The sequence below is a fragment of the Hyperolius riggenbachi genome, chromosome 11 (genome assembly GCF_040937935.1).
Source record: "Hyperolius riggenbachi isolate aHypRig1 chromosome 11, aHypRig1.pri, whole genome shotgun sequence".
Taxonomy (NCBI): domain Eukaryota; kingdom Metazoa; phylum Chordata; class Amphibia; order Anura; family Hyperoliidae; genus Hyperolius; species Hyperolius riggenbachi.
In genome coordinates, this window is record NC_090656.1 from 188,174,506 (window position 1) to 188,192,961 (window position 18,456).

At 43.0% G+C, this 18,456-nt stretch overlaps 1 protein-coding gene across 1 annotated transcript in view; it reads left to right on the top strand.

Moving 5' to 3' along the window:
* The window catches only part of LOC137537613 (uncharacterized), a 167,289-nt gene that overhangs the window by 66,789 nt on the left and 82,044 nt on the right, over positions 1–18,456 (top strand). The window contains exon 2 of the mRNA XM_068259498.1: positions 15,199–15,285. The gene's annotated coding sequence lies outside the window, so the exon portion shown is untranslated. The remainder of the gene's footprint in view (positions 1–15,198; positions 15,286–18,456) is intronic.

Genomic DNA, 18,456 nt, shown 5'->3' on the forward strand with positions numbered 1-18,456 from the left:
CAATGCAGACACAAAAGCACTGTTTTGAAGAGGGGGACCCTGTGCGGCCCCGAAACAATTGTCAATGTGGTATGCTAACCAATCCTTTCAAAGATTTGAATCTTCTTGGAAAATGTTCTCCACTTTCTCTCCTGACAGGAAATACTTCCCCCTCCAAACTGGGACAGGTACAGGAACATAAAAACTAGTGAGAAACTTTAGAACCACTGTAAAGTTTTGAGTGCAGTCCCCTCACTCCCTGTCATCAGGACCACTAAGGTTAATATTAAAGGAAAACCCTACCCATTACCATTTGATATAGGCACTCCCCTTCTTGAAGACCTTCTTGATATCTTTTCTTCGAATATCCATGTGTGTTCTATCATGTCCATGTAGGTCTTCTTGCTTAAGGTTTCACCTATTAGGTGGTAGCGGTGTACGGTTGTTCGCTGTCTAGGTTTGTAGAGAACTGGGCAGTCCAAAGCTAGTGGATACAGTGTCCCAATCAATATACTTAGCAGAAATCTGATTGCCATGGACAGGTGCAAGATAGGGAAGCAACCAATATTTCTCATAGATGTTCAATTAGGGTAACAGCCATGATTTAGGTCAACCATAAATCTGAAAGTATCTGGTAGCCATCGCCCTGTAATGAGTATACCACTAGGTACAAAGGGTTGTATTTTGGAAGTTATCAGCCATTCTTATGAGCAGAATGTTCATCCTTATATTGTCTGGGATCCTCATTGGACATTTCCTTTTTACTGTAAAGGATGCTCATTTCTCTCTGCCTGACCACAAAATCTTCTTTCTAAAACCTTCAGAGCAGAGATACAGTTTTTGGGGTTTTGCTACTTCCTGATGAGGAGGAAGTAACAGCTGAAAAGAAGCATCTTAGGTGTGTTCAGAACTACAGTTTCAGAATTAACTGCTTCTCAGCCACACTGCCACTGCTTGTGTATTGTGTTGCTTTTTTTTTTATTAAGCAATTAAAAACCTGGAATGTTAAAATATAAATGCATAATTAAATAATCGCTGCAAATATAGTTTTAATATGCATAGCGAGTATTTGTTGAAAGAAGATATGAGAATGAGGCCAGTTTTACATCTGGGGAAAGCGTTGGGGTACGATGATCTGACACCCCCCCCTTCCCCCATCGCAACGCCAAAAACTCAATTCATATGACCCTGCAGCAGAGTGCACTGACAAAATCCTATTCATAGCATTGCCCCTTTCACGACGCTTGCACCTCCTTGTCACCTGTCGCCACCCCTTCCTGGACAGTAAGTACGTTGTTGCGCTTCCTGGCTTCCCTGTTATATTTGCGTCATTCTGCTGCTGCCAATAAATTTAAAATTTCTGCATCATGCATTGACTTCGATGCATTCCGCTGTTGCTTCAACGCAGAAATCGCATGGTGACGCGCTGTTGACTTTTCAGCAGGTCTGTGGTGAATTGGATACTTCTGGCGTGACTCTGTTAGTGTACTGGACCCCATACCCCTTCTTTGCTGTTGCGTTACCCTACATGCAGATAGGTAACCGTTAACGCAACGCAGAGAAAGTGCCCTAGTGTAAAAGGGGACTCAGTAATAAAATAGATGTCTTGCAGCAGCGGCAGTCCGCCAGGAGCTCTACAGGTCTCCTTAGTAAACGAGGCTCCTAAATCCTGTGGCAGAAAATATGAATTACGTACTTTTGACATGCTCCTTAGCAGGTTTAAGCTAATGCTCATGTCTGACAGGAAGCACCGTAAGGGGGAATAGGATAGGGTGTAAAGTACTCTGTGGGCGATAAAATTGCCCAAGCGAGTGTTTTAACACCATGCCGGGTGCTCAGGGGAATTGGATCAGGCGCAATTATTGTCTACTGATTTTCAAACTTGCAGCGTTTAACGCTAGTGGGTTGAGTAATAGGATATAGCCCTTTATTTCTTACACTCTTGGGCTCTGAAGAGTGTTCATTGTATCTGTTAATACTTGTATCTAATTACAGAGCAAAGAAGCTGCATTTCTCTATTTGTCTCCATTGAGTTTCTGTGTTCGAATAAGGAAATTAATTCAACAAGAGTAGACTCAAGCTATAGTCCCAGTTATCCAGAACTCAACCAACCAGCACAAATCGCCGGCAGTACTTGCAGTGATAAAGACCAACTGCTTAGGCTGTTTGTGGGCTCTTCCGTGCTTAAAGAGAACTCTCCTGGCCACGGGAGCGAGACGGGGGAGCGCTTGTGGCATCCCTGGCCGACCGGACCGAAGTTACTGAGAGCCCTTACAGAAGACCCAGATGGCGGAGGACAGCGCCGAGGGAGTGATCGGCACCGAAGGTGGCTGGAGGAAGCCCCAGGTATGTATGAATTTTTTTTTTTCATCTCAAGTACACTTTAAAGAACTGGTTCCACGGCTCTCCCGAGGTTAAATATACCTTCAACTATTGTATTTTAACAATCGATACAGAGTTTATGGTATGTATATAGAGTAGGGTATAGTACTGTATTACCTAGACATTGAGCCTCAAGCAACAGGAACACACACTTATCTGGCATCAGCCGATCCCTGTCCGTGCCGGATAACTCAATCTCCACAGTATGATGATGTTATCCATTCAGTCGCGTCCGACTCTTGGTGATTCTATGGGTTAGCTCTCTCTATGCTCTCCAATCTTGTACCATTTCTGCCAGTTGCCTTAAGCTCAAACCTGTATCAGCTTTGATGGTGTCAAGCCAACGCGTTCTCTGGCGGCCTTGTCGCCTTTTGCCACTTATCAGTACAAGCATTAGGTCTGTCTCTAAGGAATTTGATTGCAGCATGTGGCCGAAATATGTGAGTCTGAGTCTGGTGATCTTGCCTTCCAGCGACATGTCTGGTCTTATACGTTCCAATACTTTTTTCATCATTTTTGCTGTCGATGTCTTGCTCCACAGTATATTGGTATATATATGTAATTATCTTTTTGACCAGGTTCTTTTTATTCTATTTAAGATGCTAATGCAAGAATAGTCAAGAGCATAATGATAATGTATTCCTCTCCACCATCCTGGTATTTGTAATCTAAAGGTATTTTATCACCGCTTATTGCTTTGCCAGGAGTCGAGGAATTTCCATATCTCTGATTTATTACAGTTGACTTTACAATGACTATGTGCTCAAAACATCGGAATTCCTTTACAACAAAACATAAAGAAATGTTCTGCATATGATGATTTATATTGAAAATTTACTCATGACCAGCTAAGAGACACTTGATTGATTTGTTATGCTGAAGAAACCTGCCAAATGTTTTATCTCTGTAATATATAATAAGGGTGTTTGTAGGGTAACATCCATTGTGTGTTTTGGGGTGGGGATGTGGAGAACCATGTGCTTGTATTTATGGCATGAAATGACAATCAAAGGAGATGATTTTCTCCAGTTTTTTGGTAGCGTACCAAGACAAAATGTACAAAAGATGAAGTCAGTGCCTCAAAGGCCTTCCTTTTTTTTTTGCAACCTCTGACTACAGGAAAATTGGTACCTTTATCAATATTAATGGTACTTGCATGTTAGACTTCTCTGAGGCAGTCCTGCTCTACCAATCTCCCCATTGGTTACCAATTACCCAAAGGATTCCGTTTAAAACTCCTCAAGCTATCATACAAAGCTCTACACAAGCACTTCCATACATTTCCTCATTAATCTCCAGAAACCACTCTACTCAGAACCTAAACTCCTCCCGGGAGACTAAAGCTACAGACTCATCACCGACAGGTCCAGTGACGCCCCCCAGTCGTTAAGCAACGCTTCTTCCTGCTACCGACTACATGAAGGGCGCAAATGGAAAGTAAACGATCGTGGTACTTTGCGTGGAGTCGTCGAGGATCTTAACTATTCAATCCACCATGTCCGTCGCTTAACAATGCGTGATCGCTGCGGGGGGCAACATCGTTTAAATGCTTAAGTGAAGTTGCCTGACGTTCTGTAAAATCGCCACAAGTATCGTCAGGTGTGTATGAGGTTTTAAAGCACACCTAGGGCGGGATTCATTAAACTGTGATAAGACAAATATCACACCTTATGAAAGATATCACACTTTATCAAAGTTATCACACGTTATCAAAGTTAAAATGCCTTATCAGAGTATCCTAACGAGCGCTACGAACTTATGCCTGCTAATTGCCAATGGCACTCATCCTGCCCTGAGCCCCTGCGGGTTCGTAGCGCTCGCTATGCTACTCTGATAAGGCGTGTTAACTTTGATAACGTGTGATAACTTTTCATAAGGTGTAATATCTTTTCATAAGGTGTGATATTCGAGCTATCACGGTTTAGTGAATCAAGCCCCTAAAGTGAGAGAGATATTGAGGCTGCTATTTATTTCCTTCTAGACAATGCAATTGGCCTGATTGTCCTGATGATCCTCTGCCTCTAATACATACACTCTGAACAAGCATACAGATCACGTGCTCTAACCCTATTAGCTGCATGCTTGTCTCAGGTTTGTGATTCAAACACTATTGCAGCCAAAGAGATCAGCAGGGCTGCCAGGCAACTGGTATTGTTTAAAAGGAAATAAATATGGCAGCCTCCATATGCTTCTCATTTCAGGTTCACTTATGCTGATACCTCATACTCAGCATACGTGCAGAGGTCAGGGTATAGTCATCTGATGTGAGGTGAGCATGGACCCAACCCCTATCTGCTACATTTATTGGGGTATGTGCCAGGAATCGGTGATATTTTTTCTTCTTTTTGCGAAGCAGCACAGATTGGCAAGTATGGTTGGCTCCTAACGTAGTTATTGTATAGCTATATTATCTTGTGGTCAGGATCATTGTCATGCATGTATTCCACTGTATGGGTGTAATGCAGTAATGTCTTTGTTCTCTCTCAGAAGGCCTCGCTTTGTGTGTTGAGGTGTTTCTCCACACTGCACAGTAAAGTAACAGCACAGTTTAATGGCATACTTTAGTAAATTACTGACTTTCCTAAATAACTGCAATTATACATCAGTGTGATCAGCACTGCCATGACTAACTGCCATCGCTGTCATTGTTTTCATTGTGCTCTGACTTTCTATTACAGTCTCTGTTTTCTCCTTTGTGTTTCTGTTCGTGTTATCTGCAGCTGTTTATGTGGGCCTGCGTGTGTAAAGCACACTTTGGCCTGTCACACACGTGCCAATATTCACTGCAGTCAACAAATGATTAAGGCTGCTTTCCCATTTACTGCGATCCACTCAAAAAAGCGGATCGTTAGCGTCTTGCACTGCAATTAACATGTAAATCCCGGTGCTCCTTTTCCATTAGCCCATTTCAATTTTTTTCACAAATGCAGTCATCTGCCTGCATGGTTTTAGGTGCACATTTTGTGCATGGTGCAATTGCAGCGAGTGGAAAAAAGCAGGCTGTGCAATCAAAAACACAGCGCGATTGCACTTGCCGATCGTGCTTGCAGGTGGAAAAGAGCCCCGAGGGCTCATTCACACTGTGTGAGTTGCAGTGAGTTTTGACTCACTGCTCATAGTGTGCGTTTTTACTAGGTAACATGAAAGTCCATAGACTTTCACTTTAACATTCACACATACAACAGTGAGTTGCTGTGCTGTGCATTTCAACTCGTCGGAAGTTAAAACATGTGGAAATGCACAACAATTCAAACCCATTCATGAGTTTTGATTCATGCATTTTAATGCATTTCAACTTACTAACTAGTGAATAAGCCCTAAGGCACCACACCCACTTTGTAAAAAAAAACTGAAACAGACATGTTCATGCATCTTATGTTCTTTATATGGTTTGTGTACACTGGTCAGTCTGCAACATACAGTGGGTTGCAAAAGTATTCGGCCCCCTTGAAGTTTTCCACATTTTGTCATATTACTTCCACAAACCTGAATCAATTTTATTGGAATTGCACATGAAAGACCAATACAAAGTGGTGTACACGTGAGAAGTGCAACGAAAATCATACGTTTCCAAACATTTTTTACAAATAACTGCAAAGTGGTGTGTGCATAATTATTCGTCCCCCTTTGATCTGAGTGCAGTCAGTTGCCTATAGACATTGCCTGATGAGTGCTAATGACTAAATAGAGTGCACCTGTGTGTAATCTAATGTCAGTACAAATACAGCTGCTCTGTGAGGGCCTCAGAGGTTACAAAAAGGTTTCCAAAGCCTTGAACATCCCAAGCAGCACTGTTCAAGCGATCATTCAGAAATGGAAGGAGTATGGCACAACTGTAAACCTACCAAGACAAGGCTGTCCACCTAAACTCAGAGGCCGCCGCCGAACAAGGAGAGCGCTGATCAGAAATGCAGTCAAGAGGCCCATGGTGACTGTGGACGAACTGCAGAGATCTAAAGTTCAGGTGGAAGACTCTGTCCATAGAACAACTATTAGTCATGCACTGTACAAAGTTGGCCTTTATGGAAGAGTGGCAAGAAGAAAGGCATTGTTAACAGAAAGCATAAGAAGTCCTGTTTGCAGTTGCAGGTGCTCTGGTCAGATGAGACCAAAATGGAACTTTTTGGCCAAAATGCAAAACGCTATGTGTGGCAGAAAACTAACACTGCACATCACTCTAAACACACCATCTCCACTGTCAAATATGGTGGTGGCAGCATCATGCTCGGGGGGTGCATCTCTTCAGCAGGGACAGGGAAGCAGATCAGAGTTGATGGGAAGATGGATGGAGCCAAATACAGGGCAAACTTGGAAGAAAACCTCTTGGAGACTGCAAAAGACTTGAGACTGGGACGGAGGTTCACCTTCCAGCAGGACAATGACCCTAAACATAAAGCCAGGGCAACAATGGAATGGTTTAAAACAAAGCATATCCATGTGTTAGAATGGCCCAGTCAAAGTCCAGATCTAAATCCAATCTAGAATCTGTGGCAAGATCTGAAAACTGTTCACAAACGCTGTCCATCTAATCTGACTGAGCTGGAGCTGTTTTGCAAAGAAGAATGGGCAAGGATTTCAGTCTCTAGATGTGCAAGGCTGGTAGAGACATACCCTAAAAGACTGGCAGCTGTAATTGCAGCAAAAGGTGGTTCTACAAAGTATTGACTCAGGGGGCTGAATAATTATGCACACCCCAGTTATTTATTTGTAAAAAATGTTTGGAATGATGTATGATTTTCGATCCACTTCTCACATGTACACCACTTTGTATTGGTCTTTCATGTGGAATTCCAATAACATTGATGCATGTTTGTGGCAGTAATGTGACAAAATGTGGAAAACTTCAAGGGGGCCGAATACTTTTGCAACCCACTATCTGTTTTTTGATCCGTTACGGTATGTAGATTGGAAGTTTGTAAACTGCACCATTTTTCCCAGATTGCCGACGAAGCGCATACTGATGGAATCAATGCAAGCCTATGAGAATGGACAGTAACTATTCTCACTAGGCTGGTCGCAGCGTACGTTGCTGTTCTTCTCACCTGTCTTGGTTACCTGGGTCTTCTGCTGCTGTCGCCACCATCGTATGGCTCCACTGCATGGGAGACTTGCTGGTATATAGATCAAAATCCTGGAAGAAGCAGGCTCCAATTGCATTTAAAAAAAATAAAACAAAACGAGAATCCTGCTTAGCAAGAGGGAGGATACTTATTGGTTCATGAGTGATTTGACCAAAGAGAATACTTCCTGTTCCTAGGCAGGATTCTCATTGCAATCCAGTAGGCACCTGCTTTTATTGTGAATCCTATCTATATACCGGCTAATTGTCCCATGCAGTAGAGTCATGAGATGGTGGCGGCAGTGGCACTCAAACGGCAACGGGGACAACGATGAGTAGTGGGAACATGTTGACACACGCGACGGGCCACAGCGTGTCCGCTCAGGATAAGCTGTGACCTCACTATTGTGCATCTGGTATAGTCGGGACCTAGGCTTAATCAAAATGAACCAATTGTCCAGTGATCTGAAGAAAAAGCTTTTGCGGACATCTTGGTCATTTAAAGATCTTTTTGGATCATTTTGTTAGGATTGATTGTATATTGGGCCACGCAGGGTCCCCCTTCTTCAGACAGTGCACTGTCTGAAGAAGGGCGAACCTGTGCAGCCCCGAAACAATTGTCGCGTCAATGGTGTTTTGACACGCTTTGAAAGATTAAATCCGACTTACCTTTTTGCTAATGAGAAGCCTGGTGTGCTAACTGACTACTTGACTACTTACAATTTTTAAAATGTTTTTGATATATTTTATCCAGCCCGGGGCATATGTTTAGTTTCTACTTAATTGTTGGAATAACCTCTACCAGGGATGTCAAGCTGCAGTCCTCATGGGCTGAGGGCCTCACACACTTTTGGCACATCTCACATGGGATGTGATGGGCCTGAACCAAGAATGGTGTGGTTCATGAAGTAGAACACATTTCTCCATTTATCAGTCTATTCTGAACACTGGCATGGATATGGCCCTACAGGACTGGAGTTAGACTCCTGTACATTAGACATTTGCAGTTCCTGTGAACCTGTTAGTAGTTGCACTCTGACAAGTTTCATTTTTCTGCAGCTTTGAGAATCGTAATAAAAGAGATCATGTCTGAAATGCTGCTTCAGCAACCCTGCTCTTCATTTATTCACTTTGGCAGTTGCTTGTATTTTGGAAAGCACAGTCATATAAATGAAAGGCAGGGGTGACTTACAACCGTTACTTTCACTTTGACAGGCCGCTGCAGACACAGACACATGTGTGTAATATCTTGTGAGGCTTCAGTACACTTGTTATATATCATTCATGTCAGCAGCACTGAACACCATCCGGAATGGATAACATCATGTTTCCACACATGGACCAACACACAGCTCTCACACAGTATGTAGCAGAACCGTCTCCATGCCTTTACTTACAGCAGCAGAGCTGACACTGATAGGATGTCTCAGGGTAGTCAGGGACGGATCTAGACCAAGTTGCCCCAAGTTGCGCCTGGGGCAAGGTTAGGTTTTGGCGCCTAAACTGCCATTCCCCATCCAAATTTTGCCGCCTTTTTAAGAATTCAACAAACTGCGCCTGGGGCAAGAGACCCGCTTGCCCCCCCCTAGATCCGTCCCTGAGGGTAGTACATGAGGGAGAAGCGTGTAAGCTACGGTTACTTTGTGTGCAAAAACTGTTTTACTCATACTACCTGGTTTGTCGGCAGGGGGGGAAGGGGGAGGGGGGTTGAGGCCTGCACTCTTCTGTGCAGATATACATAAACCCTGTTATCTGAGCAGTGTCCTCTGCCTGCTGCTGCTCCCCACTACCCCCACTAAGGACCCTTCAGCATCCATGGAGTTTGCTCAGAACTGTCAGATTGTCATTGGCAAGGGGTACAGTCATGTGTGGGAGTGGGGAAGATGGAGAAGCCTAGGAGAAAGAGATGTATTGAGAATAAGGGCTTGTGCACATTGTTGCACTGATTTCAGTCTGCAATGTGCAGGGAGATCATACAGTGCATAGACAGCACTGCCTGATAACCACCTATATTCTCTGAATAGCAGTGGCTTCCAACAGTTCATGCATGCATCATGCATGCATTGTTTGTGTCCCATTCAATGTTGTCAGTGCTGCATATTTCTGTGAAATGCACAGCCCCTAGTAGCAAGCCCAAATGCACCCACATAATATTAAAGTTTTGTGGCGCAGTGGTTGACTTAGGCTCGGGTCACATTGAGAATGGGCCATTCGGTGCAGAACAGACTAGTTCATTGTTCACTCCACTCTGGTTTAAAGAGGAACTTTAACCCAGGATTGAACTACATCCCAGTCAATAGCTGATACTCCGTTTACCACGAGAAATCTTTACCTTTTCTCAAAGAGATCATCAGGGGTAGTGAAATCCCTCCCACAGTGTAAAGTCATGACCATGGCCATGACAGTTTGCTGTCTGTGAATCTCATTGCATTATGGGTAATAACAGCTTTTTCCAACTGCCAAGCAAGCAGTATCTCCCTCTGTGCATAGAACTCTCAGTAACAAAAATTCCATATCACCTGGCAGAACTAAAGATGTCTCCATCAGTGATACATCTCAGTATGTAAATCAGGGAAAGGAAAGATTTTACAATAGGCAAGCACTGACTAAATCATTTATAAATGAATATTGTAAACTATAAGCAATTTTATTCAATATTATTATTTCCACCACAGTGCCTCTTTTAACGTCACATTCGTGTTAAGAGACGGATGCATAGCACCATAGGGGGGCTACCGCTTGAAAATATAGGCAGTGAAGACTTTGAATTCCTTTTTTTTTTTTTTTTTTTTTTTTTAACGAGTGGAAGCAGCTCCTATTTTAACAATGGGATTCACTTCCTGCATTCCTCTGAGCTGCAAAAAAAATACCTGTAGTCTGATACTTTGATCTAACGTCTGAACATTTGTATAGCGCTTTTCTCCTGTTGGACACAAAGTGCTCAAGAGCTGCAGCCACTGGGACGCGCTCAAGAGGACACCCTGAAGTGTTAGGGAGTCTTGCCTTGAACTCCTTACTGAATAGGTACTGACCCTAGCCAGAATTCAAACCCTGGTCTCCCATGTCAAAGGCGGTGCCCTTATCCAGTACACTATCCAGCCACTAGTTATCTGGCAGCAGTGCCACCTTGTGGCAGTCATTGTTCCTATGTCGGACTATGTCCGGCATTGGGCCTATACTGAAAAAAGGCCAATGCCTGACATAGTTCCTCATAGGATTGAAAAAGGGCTACATTTTCAAGCTAGCCAAAATTATCAATGACTATTTGTACTCATGAGTTCTTACTTTTCCTAACTTCCCTCACCCATGATACCAGCACACTGGGAAGGAGAGCCCTGATAATTGCTAGGTGCAACTCTGCATCCCAACTGTATTGAGAATCACTGCCCCATTCAAATGGCTGCAGAATGAAAGATTTCCTCTGTGAGTGATCTATACACAGAACATGCCGTTTAAGACAATAGACACATTCTCATGGGAACAAACACAGATGAGAAGTGTAACTTTCAGTTTTCCATTACTTCATGTTTTACAAACCTCTTTGAAAAAAAAAAATCTTTTGGCTGCTTTCCTATGTTTCCCGATACTGAATGCGTATTTATTTGCTTTTCTTTAAACAGCATGCTTATTCTTGGCTACATAGACTTGATTATAAGGACATAATGGCCTTCCCCAGGAAAAGAAAATCTAAAATTAGAAGATTTTCCACTGAAAATGGAAACTTAAAACTATATGTGTCAGTAACACTGCTACATTTAAAAAAAATATATATATTTTAGGCACAGCAAGACCCCCAAGATCCGAAACAGGCGGGGATTGCAGCCAGATGAAAACCGCACAACCCTCCCTCATGCAGGGCAGAAACAACTTACCGATCCTCCGGGTGCCATCTTCAACACTTCTTGTAGTTCCCATCAGCTTTCCGGCATCTTCTGTGTACGAGTATTGTCATGTGACCCGATATGGGTGATATGAAATGACAGGACTTATACAAAGATGCAGGGAATCCGCTGGAGGCTACAGGAAGTGTTGAAGGCCTATAGCAGGGGTGTCAAAGTCAAATACAAAGTGGGCCGAAATTGTATACTGGGGCCTAGATGCGGGCCAACCTCAATGTCTACTGGCCACCTTCCTCCCTTATAATGTTCTCTGGTGTCTAGAGGTCCTCCCTCCCCTATACAGTTCCCAGGTATCTTGAGACCCCCAGCCTTACTTATACAGTTCCCTAGTGTTTAGTGCTTTCCCCCTACCTCCCCATATGGCCTCCCTGGTGTTCTGGGTCTCCACCTCCAATATATGGTGGTCTAGAGTGGGCCAAAAGTAATGGGAAAATTGGGGAAACCACTTGAGGGCCAAATGTAATGGCTCTGAGGGCCAAATTTGGCCTACGGGCCGGAGTTTGACATGTATGGCCTAGAGGATCAGTGAGTTGCTTCTGCTGCTGCAAAACTCTGCATATTACTAAAATATTCAGCCCCCTGTTATCCCCCTTAGGCATGCCGGTAAGTTGAGACTTCCAGTTGCCCGAGTGGCGGATAACGGGGGTCTTGCTGTAGTTGGGAATTTGTTTCAGATGTCGAGATACAGGTTTCCTAACAGAGCTGTTCGGTTTAAAAAAGTTAATAAGTCTTCTGCATCACTAATGGCTGCATTGCTTCAATTTCCTGCACCTACCAGAAGTAGATTGTTGGCCCTCTGTACTTACATTATATAAACCCCTTCAGTACTGTGTAACAGTCATCTATATAAGGCCAATGGAAGCACTTTTTCAGAAACTGCAAAATGTGTCCTACTTCCAAAATGTGGAAGTCCGCGATTTTGACCTCGATTCCTGGAGCGATCACGATTGGGCTCTGCAGCCATTGAATGTGATCGATCTGGAATGTGAGAGCATGCATCGCTTTGTGATGGCTCCTTGATCACAACACTGGAAGTGTAACCACCCCCATTGTGTTCCACTGTTGCAGCGCTTTGCCGATCATGGGCGATAGGCAAGTGCTGCCAGCAGCCCCAGACCTACCTGATACTCATAGAAACATAACATCTAACATATGGTACAAACCAAGTAAAAAAGACAATAGCTCAGCGACCAGTGAGCCACCAATAGGCCTTAACCTCACTAAATAGTATGGACCTTTTTTTAGAGAAAGTCCTATATTGTAGTTGTCTCATGATGTAGGTTAAAGCCCATCACTAGGAAGAGACCTACTTGCATCTTCATGGTGCACCACCCCGTGCCAGAGGCGGAAAAACAACCCCAAAGCATCATTGAACCTCCACCATATATTACTGTAGGTTCTGTGTTCTTTTCTTTGTAAGGCTCATTCCATTTTTGGTAAACAGAAGAATAATGTGCATTTCCAAAAAGTTCTATCTTGGTCTCATCTGTCCACTAGACATTTTCCCAGAAGGTTTTTGGCTTACTCAAGTACATTTTGACGAACTGTAGTCTCTGCAGTCTCCTGCCACAGAGTTTCATTTTCCATTTAAATATCGATGGATAGTTTGCACGGACACTGATGCTCCCTGAGCTTGCAGGACAGCTTGAATTTCTTTGGAACTTGTTTGGGGCTGCTCATCCACCATCCGGACTATCCCGTGTTGCAACCTTTCATCCATTTTTCTCTTCTATCAACACCCAGGGAGATTAGCTACAGTGCCATGGGTTGCACTTCTTGATAATGTTGAGCACTGTGGACAAAGGCAAATACAGATCTCTGGAACTGGACCTGTAACCTTAAGATTGTTGATATTTTTCCACAATTTTGGTTCTCAAGTCCTCAAACAGTTCTCTTCTCCTCTTTCTGTTGTCCATGCTTAGTGTGGCACACAGAGACACACAATGCAAAGTCTAAGGCCCCGTTCACATTTCCGCGTTGCCGTCCGGATTTCGGCAATCATGCAGGAGGCAGTCACGCACAACATCAGACAGTGCATAGACTACACTGTCTGATGTTCGCACCAGTGCGGTCCGGGAACGCATTCTGCCCACATTTTTTCCGAAAACGCCCGGCTGACCCATTCACTACAGTGAATGGGTATCAGCTACGCAACTCATACAAACGCAGATGGTCGTGCATTCGTATGCGTTGCGTTCTGATCGCACGGGCGATCTGCGTTCGGTAATATGAACGTGGCCTAAGGGCTGATTAACACTAAAAGAGCTTTTTAAGCACTAGATATTTTAAAAGCTCTTGCTAATGCAATGATATGGGGGATTTTTACAAAATCACATCGCTCCAGTGAGAGCACACACATAGGATATCATTAGCAAGAGTTTTAAAATCACAAAGCGCTCAGAAAAGCTCTTGTAGTGTGAACAAGCCCTAAGTGAACTTCACTCTCTCTCTTAATTGCCCACACCTTTTACTTGCCCCAGGTGAGTTTAAAGGAAGCATCACATGCATGAAACAATCTTATTTATTAACAGATTTGAAAGGGTGCGAATAATTTTGTCCAGCCCATGTTTGAAGTTTTGTGTGACAATATGTCCAGTTTTCTTTTTTTCCTCCCCTTTTTGTTTTGTTCCAATACAAAGGTAATAAACGTGTATAGCAAAACGTGTTTCTGCAATACATTTCTGTGAGAAATAAGTTGACTTTCTGGTAAAATTTCTGGGGTGCCAACAATTTTGACCATGACTGTATACAATATCACTGGTAATTGAATGGGCATGATTATATCACTAGTTAAACTGCATCATCCTAAAACTGTACTAGGAACATAATTTAAGTGTTATGATAGCCAGGACAAATGAGCCAATAAAATGTGTGGGTTTTATCTACAGTAGCAGTGTTCATTTTAAAACTACAGGGGATGGAATTTGAGAAATAGTGTATATTTAAAAAAAAAAATTCCCTTTAAAATGCATTGAAAATAAAGTCCCGTAATTACTGAAAACAAATATCGCCCCAAAAAGCCTATTTTGTGGAAAAAAAATCAATATAGATTATGTAGATGTGATAAACAGCGACAAAGTAATTGCTAAATGAATGGGAGGAGCACTGAAAAGTGGATAGTGTTGGTGGGAAGGGTAAAACAACCTGTGGAGTGAAGTGGTTACACAGAGGAGCTGTTGGAAAAGCATGACAAGTAAGGACCGAACAACATATCCACTTCTCTACCACAGGTTTTTTCCCCTTTAAAAGCTCTTCCCATTCATTCGGTAATAACTTTATCACTAATTATAACACTGAAATGATCTATACATTATTTTTTACGGGAAAAACTAGGCTTTCTTTGGGCAGTACTTTATGCTAAGAATTATATTATTTTATACTGATTTGACAGGGAAGAAGAAGAAAAAAATGAAAAAAATCACCATTTCTCAGCTTTCAGCCATTGTAGTTTAAAAATAAATTGTGCTATTGTAGATAAAACAGACACATTTTATTTGCCAATTTGTCCCGGTTTTTACAATGTTTAACTTGTGTCCCTAGTACAAAGTATGGCGATAATATTTTATTTTGGGTGAGGGGTGAAGGAGTTTCAAAAATAATGAAAATGTGCTTAATGTTCCTATGGTAAATGAATAATGGTGTATTTGGAAGTAGTTTTACTTTTTGGCCACAAGATGGTGCTATACGTACTCAGTTTTCTAAAAATAGACAGCAGAACCAAATATTTATATGTGTTTATAGGTGTTTGTAAATAAGGACGTAGAAAAGCGTGGCAGAAGTTGCTAAGTGGATATAGTTATATAAAACCACAATGAAAGTTTTAATACCATTTTTTATTTTGATGGTTTGACTCATTTTTTTGTGTTGTGTTTTATTCAGATCCTCCTGAAGCACCTTGACGAATCACAGAGCTATCTGTTCACTCGCTCCTCCCACCATCCTTCTTATGGACTGCAATAAGCACAGGTATGTAACTTCTACCACTGTAATTTGGCTTTTGTACTGCTCAGGACAGAGATAATCTGAATTGGTATCAGATGAAGAGGAAGCATAACTACAAAAGAAGAGATGTGAATGATGTCATGAAGACTTCCTCTGCCAGTTCAAGTGGAGAATGTGTACAAAAACCAGCTGTTTAGACCTCTGAGGCTGTGTAATGCTTGCCAGCTACCCCTTCACACATTATTCTTAGTTTTTATTTTGTGGAATAGACATATTGGAGTCATTGACCTCATGTATGAAGTATCTGACTGTAGAACATTTTCTGCTCCTTTGTTAGCAAGCATACAGCTCTACCCTGTCCTGTTACTAGGAGAGTATAGAAGATAACCAGTAAACCCGCAGTGCCCAAAAGAATCGTTCACCACAACCGCCGCAGAACCCCCGCCACCCAAAGCCCGCCTAGGCAGCGATTGTGTTTTTTTTGCGTGCAGCTGCATCCTTGCGCTGCATTAGTACAACTGTCCTTTAGTATTCTAGATCAGTGAGATGCTAATTGTTGCAGAACAGCATGCATCTCAAAACTATGCCATTTAAAGTTCAACAAATTTGCAACAGACTTGGAAGAGCATTATCTCTGGTGAAGTGGATGCTAAATGATTGCAAAACATCTGTTGTGTTTTGTTTCTATCCCAGAAATCAGCCACTTCAAGCATGTGTGTATGGCAAATAGTGACGTATAAGGAGGAAGACAATGTAAAGGATGGCGACACTTGGGCTAGGTTCACACTGGTCAGATTCATAACCTGCACGGAATAATGACTGTGAACTGCAATGGAGACTGGACATAGACTTTAAAGGGATACTGTAGGGGGTCGGGGGAAAATGAGTTGAACGTACCCGGGGCTTCTAATGGTCCCCCGCAGAAGTGCTGTGCCTGCGCAGCCACTCACCGATGCTCCGGCCCCGCCCCCGGTTCACCCCTGGAATTTCCGACTTTAAAGTCTGAAAACCACTGCGCCTGCGTTGCTGTGTCCTCGTTCCCGCTGATGTCACCAGGTGCGTACTGTGCAGGCACAGACCATACTGGGCCTGTGCAGTATGGTCCTGGTGACATCAGCTGGAGCGAGGACACAGCAACGCAGGCGCAGTGGTTTTCAGACTTTAAAGTCGGAAATTCCAGAGGTGAACCGGAGACGGGGCCGGAGCATCGGTGAGCGGCTGTGCGGGCACAGGATGTCTGCGGGGGACTATTAGAAGCCCCGGGTAAGTTCAACTCATTTCCCCCTGACCCCCCTACAGTATCCCTTTAATGCAAAGCCTGCATGCAGCGAGTTAGATTAATGCGATCACTTACAACGCAGTACTGTGAACAGGTCCTTAGGATTGTATGGGCAGTAAGTTGACATGCAGAATAATTCTGCAATGCAACTGAATGTGGACAGTTGCTTGGGCTGCCGTTATTCCTACATTATGTACGCTAAAGGGTGACCAACCTAAGTTTTGCCTTCACTGTCCGTGGCGATCAAATAACCACCGGTTTGCCGCCTACGATTGCAAGCAGAATGCCACGGTTAATTGCCTCCATGCAACCTATGAGGTGTATAAATCATTATATTCTGTCACGCAGACCTCCAATAGTCATGGTCCACTAGAATGTTTAGTTGGAAGAATAAGGTACATAAATTGTGTATAAACGGCAAGGAAGGCTGTATGGGGTATCTACAATGGTTGGCAACATCACCATGTAGACGCCAAATCTGCAGGACTCAAGCCAAGTACAAACGTCTATAAATGTCACCACATCTTGCATAGGACTTATGTAGTTGCAGCTTTTTTTATTTCACTGTACTCATTGCTGCTAAAGCAGCCAAGAAAATTCCAAGATTTCATCTTTGTCCTAGTCACTTGCTGTCCCATTCAGATTTGTTTTTTGAAATTGGTATTGAAGGGAGACCATAGAAGGTAACAAAAATAGTTACAGGAATGTAACAGTAGGAAACTGTAGGCATTTGTGCAGCTGCATAAGACACTGTACTGTAGACCTGAGGAAGCAGGCAGGTTTCACGAAACGCATTGTCTTTTGCTGTGTCCAATAAAATGATTTATTATTTAAACATCCAACCTGTAAGACCAACCGGTTTCCTTACCCACCCTTACCCATTGCACACATTGAGGTGCCTCCTATCATTTTGTGAACAATAGGACATTTTTACTTCCTTAAACATTAATGGCATCTTGCTACTAAGGTTATTTACTGTTTTATAAATGTCCTAATATGTTAAATAACCTTAGCAATAAGATGTAATTACCAGGATCTGTGATACATGACCTGGTCCTGGCGATCCCGTTTCCTCTCCACTCCCTGTTTAGTTTGAAAAAGTCCTGCAGCTAACCAATCACCATGCGGGGACCGAAGCCGCATGGTGATTGGCTGGCTGGCGGGTTCATTCAAAATAACAAGTGAAGAGGAAAAGCAAATGTCCAGGAGCAGGTAATGTATCATTTAACGCCTGTCACACTGAACCGTCCGCTCACACCCTAACAGCTCCATGCACACTGCCTTACCTGGACCACACCCACCCCACTAACCATCCTGACTCTACGCCCCCCTGCCAACCAATGTATTCGTTACCCGCCCTCCTTCCAGAGTCTTCAGACACCTTCTAGCATGCAACGGTTTGGCGATGGCAATTAAAGGGCCAGTGCTCCTAAAGTATGTGATAACTCCAAACCATAACAGCAGAAAAAGTTTTGAATGCAGAATTAGCATCTTAATCCACTCAGACCAGTTGCTGTTGAAATGTGATTTTTATAGTGACAATCCCGCTTTAAGAAGGCATACTTTTGATTTGAATCAGAACCAGGGGAAGTTTATCTGCACCCCACCCCACTACAGTTAATAGCAATCTGTGATCCCCGATATGTTCTATTTAGCCAGAGTGACCACAGACCGTTGTTACACAAGTGACTGGCTCCTTATATGCTATAATAACCACATACATCTTATAAATAGACCAGATTTCCTGCATGCATGTCACATGAATCCAGAGGGTCTGCAGGTAGACATGCATTTTATATAACACCAGAATGGCTGTAGGCTTGTTATATTAAACCAGACTGACCGCAAACATTTTACATTACAACAGAGTGACCATAGGCCGAGTAAGCACAGATGTTTTGTATGGCACCTCAGTG